Below are 15096 nucleotides of genomic sequence, written 5' to 3' on the forward strand. Positions count from 1 at the left end.
GTGGTTCTTCTAATGAGTAAAAAGGTTTTTAAGCCTGAGAAATAAACCATCATTCACAACTTCTATTAGAAAGATTTCCAAGTACTAATTAACTTATAAAGAAGCTTAAGCAGCAACTAGTTCCTAAACTGCAGATTAAATGCATCAAAAATAATTCAGAAATGATAGACATAGTGGATTATTAAAAATACCACACTACTAAAGCATATTAAATTTTTTAAAGATCTCATAACAAACCTATAAAAAGCAAATCTGGCATGTGAACTAATATCACTGTTCTACAGAGGAAGAACTTACAAGCTGTCAAGAGAGTCGTCCGGGGTCACGTAGCAAACTAACACACGGCAGAGCGAGGCCTGACATCCAGGGCTCTGGAATCCCATATAACATAAAACGGCCTCACCACATCATCCTACTGCCAAACACCTACAAACACACCATGCTCTCCCATAACAGGTTCCTGGTGAAACTGTCAGAAAGATTCCTGAATCCATCAGAAATCTAGAAGGATCACATTTTCTATGTACTAAATATTCTTACAGTACTCAACTGAGAAGTTTTCTTGAAAGGACAGCAATGGGAACAAAGAATGGGGAAGGGGGCATGTACTGAGTCATTCAAATCTAACAGTGTGGAAATAAATTTCATTTGAGATAAAAGATAGATGACTACTGACTAGTAGTCAGTTTGGAGCATGGTACACATAGAAAAATCAAACGTTAATACCCTTTTTTTGGAATTAGCATGCAGAAATATAATAGAATTGCTACTGTTATTTTCACCTAGTAGTGAAGCAGACACACAACTAGACTCCAAAAAAACTGGAGAGACCCAAGAGTGATAGAGAAAGATGGAGGGAGAAGAAGAAGGAGGGGAGGGGAGAGGGAAGGAAGAAAGGAGAAAGGAAGGGAGGCAAGGTGGAAGGTAGGGAAGAGAGAGACAGACACTGACTAACTTGTGGGACTGGCTGAAGGTATTTCCCAAAGGAAGTGACAGGCTCCTCCGGAGATCGTCACCAGGTACACCTGAAGGTCAGGGAAGCAAGTCTCTCACAGCAGAGGCGCTGTGCTGGCTCCTCTGCATAGAGGTTGACGTGCAGTGAGAGAAACCCTCAACTTATGTCAAAACAATGTATCCTTTGCCTTTCTGTATCCTTATCAATTACCAAGACCCTTGAGACAACCAAGCAAAGAGCAAGATCAAATTTGGCTAGGTTTTCCAATTAATAATGTATACACTGAGGTTACTTTGATTTTCATTAATTTGCATAGTTCCAAAACCATAAGAGGAAATACTGCTTATGAGTATTTTCTTAGGTCTCAACCACACTATAAAAGAGAATTATTCACACTCTAAATGCACACTCTTTTTTCCCTAAGAACAATAATAGGAAAGGAGAAGAAAATAAAAGGGCAGGCATTTCACCCTTCTCACTACTTCACGATTCAGTCCGTTCAATTTATTCATTACTGGATTTATAGTAGAATTTGATTCTATTAAAATCTAAACACCCTAGCAATATGTGACCAAAAGCCTAAAATACTCACACCCAGTAACTGGACTTTCTAGGCTTGGTCTGTAAGATACTTTCCCAATTCTGGAAAAATCTAAAGCCCAAAGATATACAGATGTGCCTATAGTTGGGAACTTACTAATTTTCATTAAAGGAAACAAGTAGACAAGGGAAAATTCAGCACCTCTGCCTGCCACCAACAAACAGACTTCTCAGACCTGCAGGGACTTTAACTTCAGCCATAACAATCTTCTTTAGACTATTACATTACCTGTGTTGGTCCTTAGTTTTAGGACATTCCACACCAACAATAACCCCATGCCACTATTAAATGCTAGAGCAGTGAGTAAGTGAGCGACTTAGAAAGATTACAACAAAAATTGAAGAAAAAAGATTTTGAAAATCAAAAAAGTTTCCCTCAGTGAAATAATTTATTCAGGCATGGATCAATAACAGATGCTAAAACCATTAACTGAAACAACAGCTGTTGGGGAAGAGAAGATTCCCAGTGTGTCCAAGCATCATCCCACAGATTACCTGTTAAACACAATGAAGAAACAAACCAACCTTTAAAATAAAGGGATCTGTCCGTCACCAGTTCAACCGAAAGAGCAAACTTAGTATCACCAACAGCTGCACAACGCGACCTTACATGCCTCGTGATGGGATGCAGTAAGGAGGATACAACTTCACCTCTGAAATACCAAAAATGATCAGACTTAACCTAAACAAGACTCTAGATCCAACTTCCACTTTAAAAGAAACAGAGGAGAGAGAATACTTCTGGAATGGTGGCATGAAGAGTTCTACATATCCTCTCCTCAGTGAAGCAACCATAACTAGCAAAAATTATAAAAAGCAACCATTTAAAGTCTCTAGAAAGTGTGTTTAAGGAGATACAGTGAATGGAGAAATAATTATGCAAGAAATACTACTAAATCTTGGTAAGAACAGCAAGTATCTGTGGCATTTGAGCTACAAACTCACTCTTGCCCCACGGTGTAACAAAAGCTATACTCCATGCAGATGTAACCAAGAACATGGGGCTCCTGCTCACCCCAGCTCCTAATTTAGGGCCACAATTTCTCCCCAGGAGGGGCGGGAATCCAGCATTTCTCATCCACCTCAGCTGTGTTGCAGTTGTATTCCAGGCAAGCCCAGCCAAGAAGTCTAGGGCTCTCTTCTTCCACCCAGGCACCACTCACGAGGCAGAAACTATACGCCAAGCACATCAGGCCAAGTATAGCGGGCCTCAATCATGCCCACCCCAGCTTGCTCAAAAGGCAGAGGTTCCACACTAGGAACAGTAACAGTTGGATACTTCAATACTCCACTTTCAATAACAGATAGAACAACTAGGAAGAAGATCAATAAGGAAATATAAGTCTTGAACAATATTATACACAAACTACATCTAACAGACATTTACAGAACATTCCACTCAACAAGAGTAGAAGGCAAGTAAACAATCTTCTCAAGTATACATGAAACATTCTCTGGGATGGATCATATGCTAAGCCACAAAACAAGCCTCGACAAACTTAAAGAACTGAAATCATATAAATACGTCCTCTGATGACAATCAATAACAGAAAGAGGGGAAATTCATGCACACTTCCAATTTCAAAACTTACTACAAAACTTACTATGGTAATCAAGACAATGTTGGCACTGGCATAAAAATATACACATAGGGGCCAGCCCCGTGGCTGAGTGGTTAAGCTCGCGTGCTCTGCTGCAGTGGCCCAGGGTTTCACAGGTTCCAATCCTGGGCATGGACATGGTGCTGCTCATCAGGCCATGCTGAGGCAGCACGCCATATGCCACAACTAGAAGGACCCACAACTAAGAATATACAACTATGTACTGGGGGGCTTTGGGGAGAAAAAGGAAAAGAAATAAAATCTTTAAAAAAAAAAAAGAATATACACATCAATGAAACATTTCAAAGTCCAGAAACAAACCCTTACATCTAAAGTTAAGTGATTTTCGACAATGGTACCAGGTCAATTCAACGTAGAAATAGTCTTTCAACATATGGTGCTGGAACAACTGGGTATCACATGCAAAAGAACAGCTGAACCTGTTCCTTACACCATACACAAAAATCAACTCAAAATAGATCACAGAGCTAAACGTTAAGCAGTAACACTATAAAACTCTTAAAACAAAATCTAGGAGGAAATCTTCATGACCTTGGGCTAGGCAAGGCATTTTCAAATATGATACTAAAAGCACAAGAAACTAAAGTAAAAGTAGATAAATTCAAACTTAAAACTCAAAACTTCAAACTTTACCAAACAATACCATCAAGAAAGTAAAGACAATCCAGAAAATGGGAGAAAACACTTGCAAATCATATATCTGATAAGGGACTTATGTACAAAATATATAAAGAATTTTTACACCTCAATAATAGAAAGATAATCCAATTAAAAAGCAAAGGATGAGGGGAACTTTCTCAACCTGATAAAGAACAGCTACAAAAAACCTACAGCTGGGCCGGCCTGGTGAGTGGCAGTTAAGTTCACACACTCTGCTTCAGAGGCCCAGGGTTTGCAGGTTCAGATCCTGAGTGTGGACCTACCCACTGCTTATCAAGCCATGCTGTGGCAGGCATCTCACATATAAAACAGAGGGAGATAGACACAAATGTTAGCTCAGGGCCAATCTTCCTCAGCAAAAAGAGGAGGGTTGGTGGCAGATGTTAGCTCAGGGCTAATCTTCCTCAAAAAGAAAAAAGAAAACCCTACAGCTAACATCATACTTAATGGTGAGAAACTCGAAGCTTTTCCACTAAGATCAGATACAAAGCAAGAATGTCCCCTCTCACCATTCCTTTCCAACATGGCACTGAAAGTCCTTGCTAATGCAATAAGGCAAGAAAAGGAAATAAGAGGTATACAGATCAGGAAGGAAGAAACAAATCTGTCTTTGTTCGCAGATGATATGATCATCTATGTAGAAAATGAGAAAGAACTAACCAAAAAACTCCTGAAACTAATTAATGATTATACCAAGGTTGCAGGACACAAGATTAATAAACAAAAGGCAATTACTTTCCTGTATACCAACACAAACAAGTGGAACTGCAAATTAAAAACACAATACCATTTACATTAGCACCAAAAAAGAAAAGAAATACTTAGGTACAAATCTAACAAAATATATACAAGATTTGTACGAGGAAAACTACAAAACAGTGATGAACAAAATCAAACAACTAAATAAATAGATTTTCTGTGTTCGTGGATAGAAAGACTCAATACTGTCAAGATGTCACTTCTTCCTAACTTCATCTATAGATTCAACGCAATTCCAATCAAATCCCCAGCACATCATTTTACGAATATGAACAAACTGATTCTAAAGTTTATATGGAGAGGCAAAACACTTAGAATAGCCAACACAATATTGAGGGAGAAGAACAACTGGGAGGACAGACACCACCCACTTCGAGACACTATAAAACTACAGTACTCAAAACAGTGCAGTATTGGTGAAAGAAGAGATAAACAGAACAATGGAAGAGAATAGAGAGCCCAGAAACAGACTCCCATAAATACAGTCAACTGATCTTTGACAAAGGAGCAAAGGCAACACAAAAGAACAAAAACAGTCTCTTAGACATCCATGTGCAAAAAAAATGAACCCAAACACAGACCTTACACCCTTCACAAAAACTAAGTCGAAATGGATCATAGACCTAAATGTAAAACACAAAACTATAAAACGCCTAGAAGATCACACAGGAGAAACTGTACTTGGGTACAGTGACGCCTTTTTAGGTACATCACCAAAGACATTATCCATGAAAAAAATAACTAGTAAGCTGGACTTCGTTAAAATTAAAAACTTCTGCTCCGCAGAAGACAATGTCAAGAAAATAAGACAAGCCACAGAATGGAAGAAAAATATTTACAAAGACACATCTGATAATGGACTGTCATGCAAAATATTAAGAGAACTCTTAAAACTCAACAGTATGTAAGTTACACAGAATTTGAAATACATTACGATGTACACCTGAAATTTATACAATGTTATAAACCAATGTTACTGAAGTAAAAAAAGTTTTAAAAAAAACAACTGGATTGAAAAATAGGCCAAAGACCTTAACAGACACCTCCCCAAAGAAGATAAACAGATGGCAAATAAGCATATGAAAAGACGCTCCACATCATACATCATCAGGGAAATGCAAATTAGAACAATGAGCTACCACTACACACCTATTAGAATGGTCAAAATCCAGAACACTGAGAACACCAAATGCCAGCAAGGATGTGGAGCAACAGGCACTCTCAGACATTGATGGTGGAAATGCAAAATGGTACAGCCACTTTGGAAGACCAGTGGTTTCTCACAAAACTAAACATACTCTTACTTTACCATCCAGCAATCACACTCCTTGTATTTACCCAAAGGAGGGGAAAACTTACATTCTACACAAAAACCTGCACACATATGTCTATAGCAGCTTTATTCATAATTGCCAAAATTTGGAAGCAGCCAAGACTAGGTGATGGATAAATAAACTGTGGCACATCCGAACAAAAGAATATGATTCAGTGCTAAAAAGAAATGATCTATCAAGCCATGAAAAGGGGATTGGGGAAAAATATGGAGTGATGAAAATGTTCTAAAATTTATTGTAGTGATGGCTGCACAACTCTGAATATACTAAAAACTATGGAATTGTACACTTTCAGTGGGTGAACTGTATGGTCTGTGCACTATATCTTAACAGAGCTATTTTTTTTTAAGTGCTTTGACTATGTAATGCCAAAGTCAGAAAGAGACAAGGAAAAGTAACTGAAGAAATGAAAAACGTGGCTAGAACATTTAATATTCTTACTATTCGGTGTTTATAGACAAGAATTTAAAACACTGAGAAAAAACAAAAAAATCCTAATTCACTATTCACTTTCCTTTAAGCTTCATATATTATATACAGTACACTTCTATCACATAAAAGGGAGATAAATTTGTATTTCTTAGCAGTAATGTCTTTCATTTCACTTCTAAGTCTCTCCATTAACATTTCCACAAAAATAAACTGAGTAGTCTGCAGTGCCACCTGCTGGCAAGAAGTAAGTACCACATCCCAAAGAGTATGTTCCAAGGATCCTTTTCCCCTCAAGGAAGATGAGAGAGAGAAGGACATTGGAATTCTCACTGACCACTTGGCCATAACTACCACCTGGAAATACAGCAAGAGTTTTCAGGGTTCAAGAAGGTAGGGGAAAGAACGCTGAGAAAAGAGCTCCTTAGGGAAAGAAATGAATGGGAGTCTAAAGAATAATGTAAGAAAAGAAAGATGGGATTCGAAACCCAAAAATGAAAGTCTCACCTTGAGGCAAAACATGACAACCAAAGAACTTCCTTACAGCACTGTCTCATTAAAAATACTCTCCACCAAAACAAAATGTGTGATGAAAACATGAATGTGTTTTGAACTTCACACAAAGTAAATATGACAGAATTTAAGAAAATGTAATAACATAAGCAATGTTTTTGCATAAAAGAGACTAAGAAACCGTAGAACAAGAATCAGCAGAGTTATATGAGGAGAGGATGAAATCACCTAGTTAGAAAAGCATTGCAGTATTCCACATTTAAGAGAAAGATAAATATTCAGAAAGAGGAAAAAGAACAGCCAGATACAAGCCATTGAGAAGGCAACATTAACAACTTGAAAGCTCCAATTTTTCTCCTAGAAGAACAGGTACTGGACAAATAAAAACTTGAATGGAGAGTAGCCTTTTGGTGAAATGTATAAGCAATATAGTATTTACCATGTGTTACTGGAGCATTTCCTACAGAGGGATAAAAAGGAAGATGTCATTTTTTCAAAGATAAATTCCTGCAAGTCAAATCATGACCAATATAGGTCAAGGCTACAAAAAGAAGAACAGGACACAGAAAACATATTCTTTGGAAATTATGAATAGGAAATATTACAAAACTGCTTAACTGCCTGGAGTCAAAAGCAAACTAGAGAAAGACAACGTGTCAAAGATAAGAAAGAAATGAATTTCTGTGAAGACCGGGGAAAAGTTTAAAGATAATCAAAATAAGCTACATTAGAAAGCTTAAAGAAAGGGTTATTTTATTATTTTGAGCAAGCAAAATCTTTAGTTAAGGCAGCTTGCCAAAAAAATAGTTAAACTTGAATCTGACCAAGCTTCTGGATCATGCTACCAATGTAGTTGGAGGGCAAGCAGGATGAAATAAGACTGACCACAAGCTGATAATTGTTAAAGCTCGGTGATGGGGGTTCATTATACAATTCTGTCCACTTTTGTGTCTGTTTTTTAAAATGGTAGCTAATGGACCATGATACAAAGATCACTTCAGTTGCGGGTCATGGCTGCCACCACCTCCTCTGGAAATCTTTAGCTGTACCACATGGTAAAATGCTCCTTCCTCCACGCTACTGTTCTACACAGTAGAGACTTTACTATTACATCTATCTCCTTGTTAACTTGTGCCTCATCTATAAAATCATGAGCTGCTTAAAGGCAAGAGTTGTGTCTTATTCATCTGTATATGCCAGCACCTAGCAGAGTGCCAGGGATATAGCAAATGCTCAGTAAATGTTTGATGAACTGAACAAAGCACTAATGTTATTGTGATTTCTAAGAGTGGAAGGCAGACTTAGAAAAGGTGAAACAGAAGGAGGTCAAGAAACAATCTGGAAGAATAGGAATTATATCACAGTAAAGAGAGAAATATCTACAAAACACACTACAAGAGTAAACAGTATGCTGAATGGCTGAAAAAAATGAATGAAGGAATAAATGAATGGACAGTCCTTTCCGTATCTTCCTCTACTGAAATGAGGCTCATCAAGCCAACAAGATTTAACAATACTTTTCACTGGAAATATCCAACACCCTTTGTTCTAATCCTGTGCTCTTCAGCTTTCTGATATTTACTTGGTTTATCATTAGACTTTTCTACATTCATTCAACAAACATTTACAAATGCCACACATTATTCTAAGCACTTGAGATACATCAATGAACTCAAAAAAATCCCTGCCCTTATGGAGAACTTATTCTAGTGGAGGGAGACAGAAATAAATGGGTAAATTATATACTATGTAAGAAGGCAGTATACAGTGCCAGGAGGCAGCTGTGAGAGAAGTCTTGTCCAATAAACTCGAGTATTTGTGTCTCTCTGGGAGTTTTTAGTAAAATGGCGTTGATAAACTGCAAGAAGTCTCTTGCCTGTTTGGTTTACACGACAGTCGCCATGACTGAATACCTCCTAAGAGGAAAAGTTAAGCTTATCCTAAACAATAGTGACCCCCACCAAGGTAGTGCCAGTGGTGAGACCCCAACTAACGTCACCACCACCCTCTTTGACATCTTTTTAGCTGAAACAAAAAAATACACAACTGTATAAAAGCTACTAAGAAACAACAATTATGTTTATTGGTTTTAAACTTCCTTCTCTGATGTAAAACAAAGAATAGGAAGGAAAAGCCGTAAGCCTGATTTTCAGCAAGATACTGTTCTTTTTTTTTTTTTTTTGAGGAAGATTAGCCCTGAGCTAACATCTGCCACCAATCCTCCTCTTTTTGCTGAGGAAGACTGGCCCTAAGCTAACTTCCGTGCCATCTTCCTCCACTTTATATGTAGGACACCTACCACAGCATGGTTTGCCAAGCGGTGCCATGTCCACACCCGGGATCCGAACCAGCAAACCCTGGGCCACTGAAGCAGAACATGCGAACTTAACCGCTGTGCCACCGGGCTGGCCCCAAGATACTGTTCTTTGAATCAGAGTAATAGCACAGCCTAAACTTAATAAACCATAACTGATCAAACTTAAGTTTAGTCAAAACCTTTTGCTAAGTCTTAAAGGATCATCAGTCCTCTCCAAATAGACACATCTTTGATTGGTAGTTTCCAATTACTGGTCCAGGACAACAACGTCTGTAACTCTGTCTTAGAAGAAGCTCATTCCTGTTGTGAGAGTTAGCCTAAGGAGTCAGAGCACTTATAAAACATGTATAGGCTATATGCCCAGTAATGTCCCCACAATTAGGAATTATCCTACATTTTATCATTAAAATGTTCTGAATCACTAAAATAATTTTTCTATCACCTTGGAGCCATCCATATCAGTTCTCTCAACAGTAAGTATATCTAACTTAAGCATTTTGTTTTACTGATCAAGAAATTGTGTCCCATAGAGGAAGAGTGGCACAGATGTTAGCTCAGGGCTAATCTTCTTCAAGCAAAAAGAGGAAGATTGGCAACAGATGTTAACTCAGAGCCACTCTTCCTCACCAAAAAAAGAAAAAAAGAAAAAAGAAACTGTGTCCCAAAGAGGTTAAGGAGATAAACTGAGACTTCCTCTAAGGTCAGAGACTCATTAGTGACATTTCTGGAACCTAGAATTCAAGTCTCCTATTCCAACCCAATACTCTCTATTGACTACAACATTTTTCCTCTTGATCGCAGTGCTGTCCATTGATACTCCCAAGTGAAATTAACTAGCTTGGTAGGTTTTTTTTTTTTTTTTTAGCTTTAGACTTGAGAACCAAAATATAACATCAAGACTATAGTTTATCTTCCTGATAAATTATACTACATCAAAACTGAAGACCAAAATTAATGGAGTCAATGAAAATACCATAGGCAAAATTAACAAGGTGAAGATTAGGAGAAGAAATTTTAAATGACTAAAACAGATAAGGGATTACTATATGGACCATACAAGGAACTCCTGTGAATCAACAAAACAATACAAAAGAAAACTGGACCAAGGATATAAATAGGCAATTCACCGAATGGTTAATAAATATCAGACGAGATGCTACCTGACTGGTTATCAGGAACTTAAAAAAGCATTGAGATATTACTTTACAATCATTAGATTGGCAAAAATTACAAGGTCCGAAAATATTCAGTGATGGCAAGAACACACGGAAATAGAAAGCTTTATGCACTGCTGCTAGGAGCATACACTGGTATAACCACTTTGGAGAGCAATCTTGCCATCTTTAATGAAATTGTGTGTGTGTGTGTGTGTGTGTGTGTGCGTGTATGCACACGCGCACATCCTATGATCAGGTTATATCCTATGACCCAACAGTTCCACACTTGGTACCACAACCAAAGAAACTCCTGCACAGGCAGACAAAGAGGAGACAAGGATAAGGGTTTTTATCTTGGTGTTATCTACAGTAAGACAGGGTTGGAGACAAGACGCTGTCCATCTTCAGTGGAACAGATACATAAAATGCATCTTGTCCTTCTCTTGTAGAATTTGTTCCCTCTGACTGAAAACTCTTGCCTTTAGATTTTTAACCTCAATCCAATCTCTGCTCAAGTTGTCAACTAATCAAATAGGTCTTCCCTGACTGCCCAATCTAAAATAGCTCACCCTTCAACCCAGAAGGGGCCCTCATCCAATACAGCGTTCCAACAAGAGAGACACCGGAGGTTCCAGTGTACAAAGGCACGACCATGTCAAGAGGCAGAGAAGGTGGTCATCTGTAAAAGGACAGATTGTTATGGCAGCCCTAGCAAACTAAGACACCAAGAAAATACTGTTTCTAAGGAGAAAAACCTCAGAGCACAATGAGAGATGAACAGATAGAGGCAGACCCGTTTGCAGGTGAAAGACGACAAAAAGCAATGAAGTTCCCACCAACGCCTCTCATTTCCTCTGTGAAGTAGAAGGCAACATTATCCAGGAAAGAGTACAGAGGGGAGGAGGAGATGGGTTAACAACCACCATGGGAAACAGGAATAGTTACTAGAGACACACAGGATTATTGGGCTGCCTGTCCATTACTCAATAAACGTTTGTTGAATGAATACCTAGCTGTCATTCATGAATGCTTTAGTGCAACTTTATTGCGGTGAACTCTGGCAGTAACTAGCAAAAGAAAGGCACTGGAATGAGTAAGAACCTGGGTTATAAATCCAGATATGTGTGACCTTATGACAAGTCACTTATCATTGCTGGGCCTTAGTCCCTCAACCAGATGAATCAGATTCAATAATCAGCATAAGAGCACCTCAAGCTAAAATAAATGATGCTATAATTTTTATGCAGGTTTGTGCATGACCTCGGTCTTCAACTTTTACCAACGAAGGTAGTGCATCTCAAGCTTTAGTGTACATTCATATCACCTAGAGAGCTTGTTAAAATGCAGTTTCTGATTCAGCAGGTCTGGGGTTAAGCCTGAGATTGTGCATTTCTAACAAACTCTCAGGTGATGCTGTATACCACATTCCAAATAACAAGGGTGCAGAACAGTGATCCAGCCCAAGCTCTACAAAGCTTTTAATTGGGGGCTTATCTAACCAGCCTGATATTTAGAAAAACAAAGATACTCCAGACTCACACCCCCACCAAGTGTGTCTTGCCATTCCCTAAAACACTCCTGAAATTAACTGATACGACCCATTTGGTGCAGATGGGAAAAGAAAGGGATGAACAATATTGCCATCAATAACACTAAATTAGAAGAAGCCCAAGATTAAATGCAAAACACACAAACACATATACATACATACAACACAAAGATTAAAATCCCCCTAATCAAATATATTTATCTTTCCCAAAATACTAAACTTTTTATTTCTGCAAAAACACATATTTATCTCTGGGAAAATCTTCAGTATATTTTAAGTCACATGCCTATAAGGGTTCTTTTGCATTCTGGTTAGGCCCTGAATGCAAACACATTCACCATGTCACAAAATCTAATGATATTTCTATTAATTACCAAAAACCTTCACGTATTTGTTTAGAAGTTCCAGTGGTATGGCCACAACTAAATTCGTTTGTGGTGAGAATTCTCTTCTGCTCTAGGAAGTGTAATTAGGGCAGAGATGGCCCAGCTGCCCCAGGGCTATAATATATTGCCACAAACCATTGCTATAATTAAACTGTTCCTACTGTTCCATGTGCTAGGTTACAGGGGGAAAAAACTCCACAATCCTATCACAACCAACAGAGAGAGATTTTCATTCTAATTTCACAGAAACCTTCCTCAGTGCCAAAGATGTAAGAAAAGTTGTCATGCAATGGATATTTTATATTGTAGAGTCACTGTGCCCTTACCCTGAAGCCTGTGTACTGATAAAGAAGTTTAAAATAACGTGAAAATGGAGGACTGAACTCCCTATCTAAGGGGGAAAAAACCATTATGGCTGTAAACCGCTCTTTCTTTCTCCCTCCTGAAGAAGAATCAAATCTCAAGGGCACTACTGCACTACAACTGAGCTCGTTTAAACTGGGTTATGTCCATTGCAATCTTGGCACCAGTAGGCAATTCACCAGTCCTGGCTATTCAGTCAAGTCACTTTGAAATAATAACACTTCCCTCATTCACCACCATGTCACAAAAAATAAAGAAAAATGACAAACGCAATGAGCTTCAAAATAGTTTTGCTGAATCACAAATACCCTCAAATATAAAACTGCACAAGTCGCTGGGCTTGAGCACTGGCGGCCATACCTCAGCAGGCAGGTCCTCTCTGAAAATGTGTCATTTCCTTTACTAGTTCATTAAAGGCAAGCAAGGTTTTAATGGCTAATTAAAGCTTTCACAGCATTGCTATTAGCGGCAGCGTTGCGTGCGGTAACACTATAAGGTGGTTTTATACTAAAGACGACCACGTTCTCTTAAAATTGGCACCACCTATCCCCCAAGGGCAAATGCACCACCCTGGCCCGCAATTGAGCCACAACGGGCACCCTACGCCCTCCTCACCCCGGCCCCGGGTCCCTGCCTCCCCGCACCCGACTCCTTCGCCACCGTGCTTCCCGCTGCTGGGCGGACTGGGACAGCCCGAGCCCCCCGCGGTTCCCAGGGTGACGCAGATAGGCAAGCCCGCAGGCCGCCCTCGCCGCGCTCCTGCTCTCCCTCGGCGCCCGGGAGCCCAACGTTCTTGCCTCGCCTGTCGGCTCCCCGCTGCCCGACCCACTCCTCCTTTCCACTCGCGCGCCCTCCGTAGCCCTCAGGCCCGGGCCTCACCGTTTGGCTCGGTCCGGAACAGCCTGGCTCTCCTGCTTCCACTCCCCAACACCGAGCGGCGTCGCTTCGTCCCGCGCCGCACGCTTCCAGTCCACACGCCGCCGCCTACTGATGCCGAAAGCGGCTTCTAGGAACGCGCCATGTTCAGCGTCGCACCTCCAGACGACGCGGACGCACGAATTTCGCGTCACGGACTCCCAGAGCGCGTGGAGCAGGCACAGGGAGAATTCGATAGGACAACGGCGGAAGAGGAGGGAGGAGCTGCCTCTTCGAAATCGAAGGCGCCGGGCGTCCAAACCGGCAGAGTGCGCTTGCGCAGAGTAGACAGCGGGGATCCTCTACGCCGCGGGATCTGTAACCGTTGGAAAGCAAAGGTACGCGTTGCCCCTCGCCCGGGAAAATCAGTTGTCTCCTGGGTTGGTTGAAGCTTAAATGAGAACCATTTTCCCTGCCCTATTCTAGATATCAGCTGCTAGACTGCATTGTTTTACGGCTCAGTCTCAGCAGACAAGAGTTACTAAAATTATCCTACTTCCGTGACTATCAATAATCCTACTCCCACGCAGATTTCTTTTTTTAAGGTCCTAAACTTGCTGGGCGCTCTACTCCAGAAGGACAGCAAAGGTGGAAAGATTAAAAGGGAAATAAATCCAGTTATCACTTGCTTCTCCTACTAGCTAGCTTAGTGCCCTAAGTTTTTTATCTTTAGAAAGAGAAGTTGTAAGGAAATAGTTGAATGTTCATAAAGATTAATAATAATAGATAACATTTATTGAGCATTTAGAGTGTGCCAGATAAAGTTCTAAGATCTTTACATGAATCGTGTATTTTAATCCTCGAACTCTGAGGTGCTTTTTATTATGCCCATTTTACAAAGAAACTGAAGCACGGAGAAGTCAAGTAACCTGCCTAAGGTCACACAGCTAGTAAGTGGCAGTGTTGGGATTTAAACCAGGCAATCGTAAGCCCTGCATTACAAAGATGTTCGTTACACAAGGGCTGTTTTTAAAAGTAAAAATATAAAAATTACCTAAATGACCACCAAGAATGAATGATTAAAACATGATACATGCATATATAATAAAATACAAATGTAATAATTATGCTGCCATGTATTTGTAGACACGTTAACACATTCACTATGCATTGGGAAAAGTGTGTTACAAAATAATATGTTCAGGATGGTCTCAGTTTGGGAAATAAATATATGCCAAAATGTTAACAGGATTTGTCCCTATGGTATAGTATTGTGGGCATTTTTTTTTTTTTTTTGGCTTGATTGTACCTTATGATTTTACTGAAAGGTAATGCTTTTCAAATTTTAAGTGTGCAGAGAATCGCACAGGGATCTTTTTAAAATATGGATCCTAATTCAGTTGGTCTGAGGTCGGGCCTGAGATTCTTCATTTCAAAGGAGTTTCCAGTTAATGCCAATGCTGCTGGTCCATAGATCACACACTGAGTAACAAGGCTATAAGAAATGTGCAATAAAGAAAAAAATTTACCTAATTTGAATTAAAATGAAGAAATTGGTTTATAAAAACAGATCTTTTATATTTGAGATAATGGATCC

At 39.5% G+C, this 15096-nt stretch overlaps 1 protein-coding gene across 2 annotated transcripts in view; it reads right to left on the reverse strand.

Moving 5' to 3' along the window:
• IPO11 (importin 11) overlaps positions 1 to 13663 on the reverse strand; it is a 224076-nt gene extending 210413 nt beyond the window's left edge. For both annotated transcript variants that reach the window (XM_014848523.3, XM_014848524.3), the window contains exon 1: positions 13524 to 13663. The gene's annotated coding sequence lies outside the window, so the exon portion shown is untranslated. The remainder of the gene's footprint in view (positions 1 to 13523) is intronic.
• Positions 13664 to 15096: the final 1433 nt, after the last annotated feature.

This window comes from Equus asinus, chromosome 10 (assembly GCF_041296235.1).
Source record: "Equus asinus isolate D_3611 breed Donkey chromosome 10, EquAss-T2T_v2, whole genome shotgun sequence".
NCBI lineage: Eukaryota > Metazoa > Chordata > Mammalia > Perissodactyla > Equidae > Equus > Equus asinus.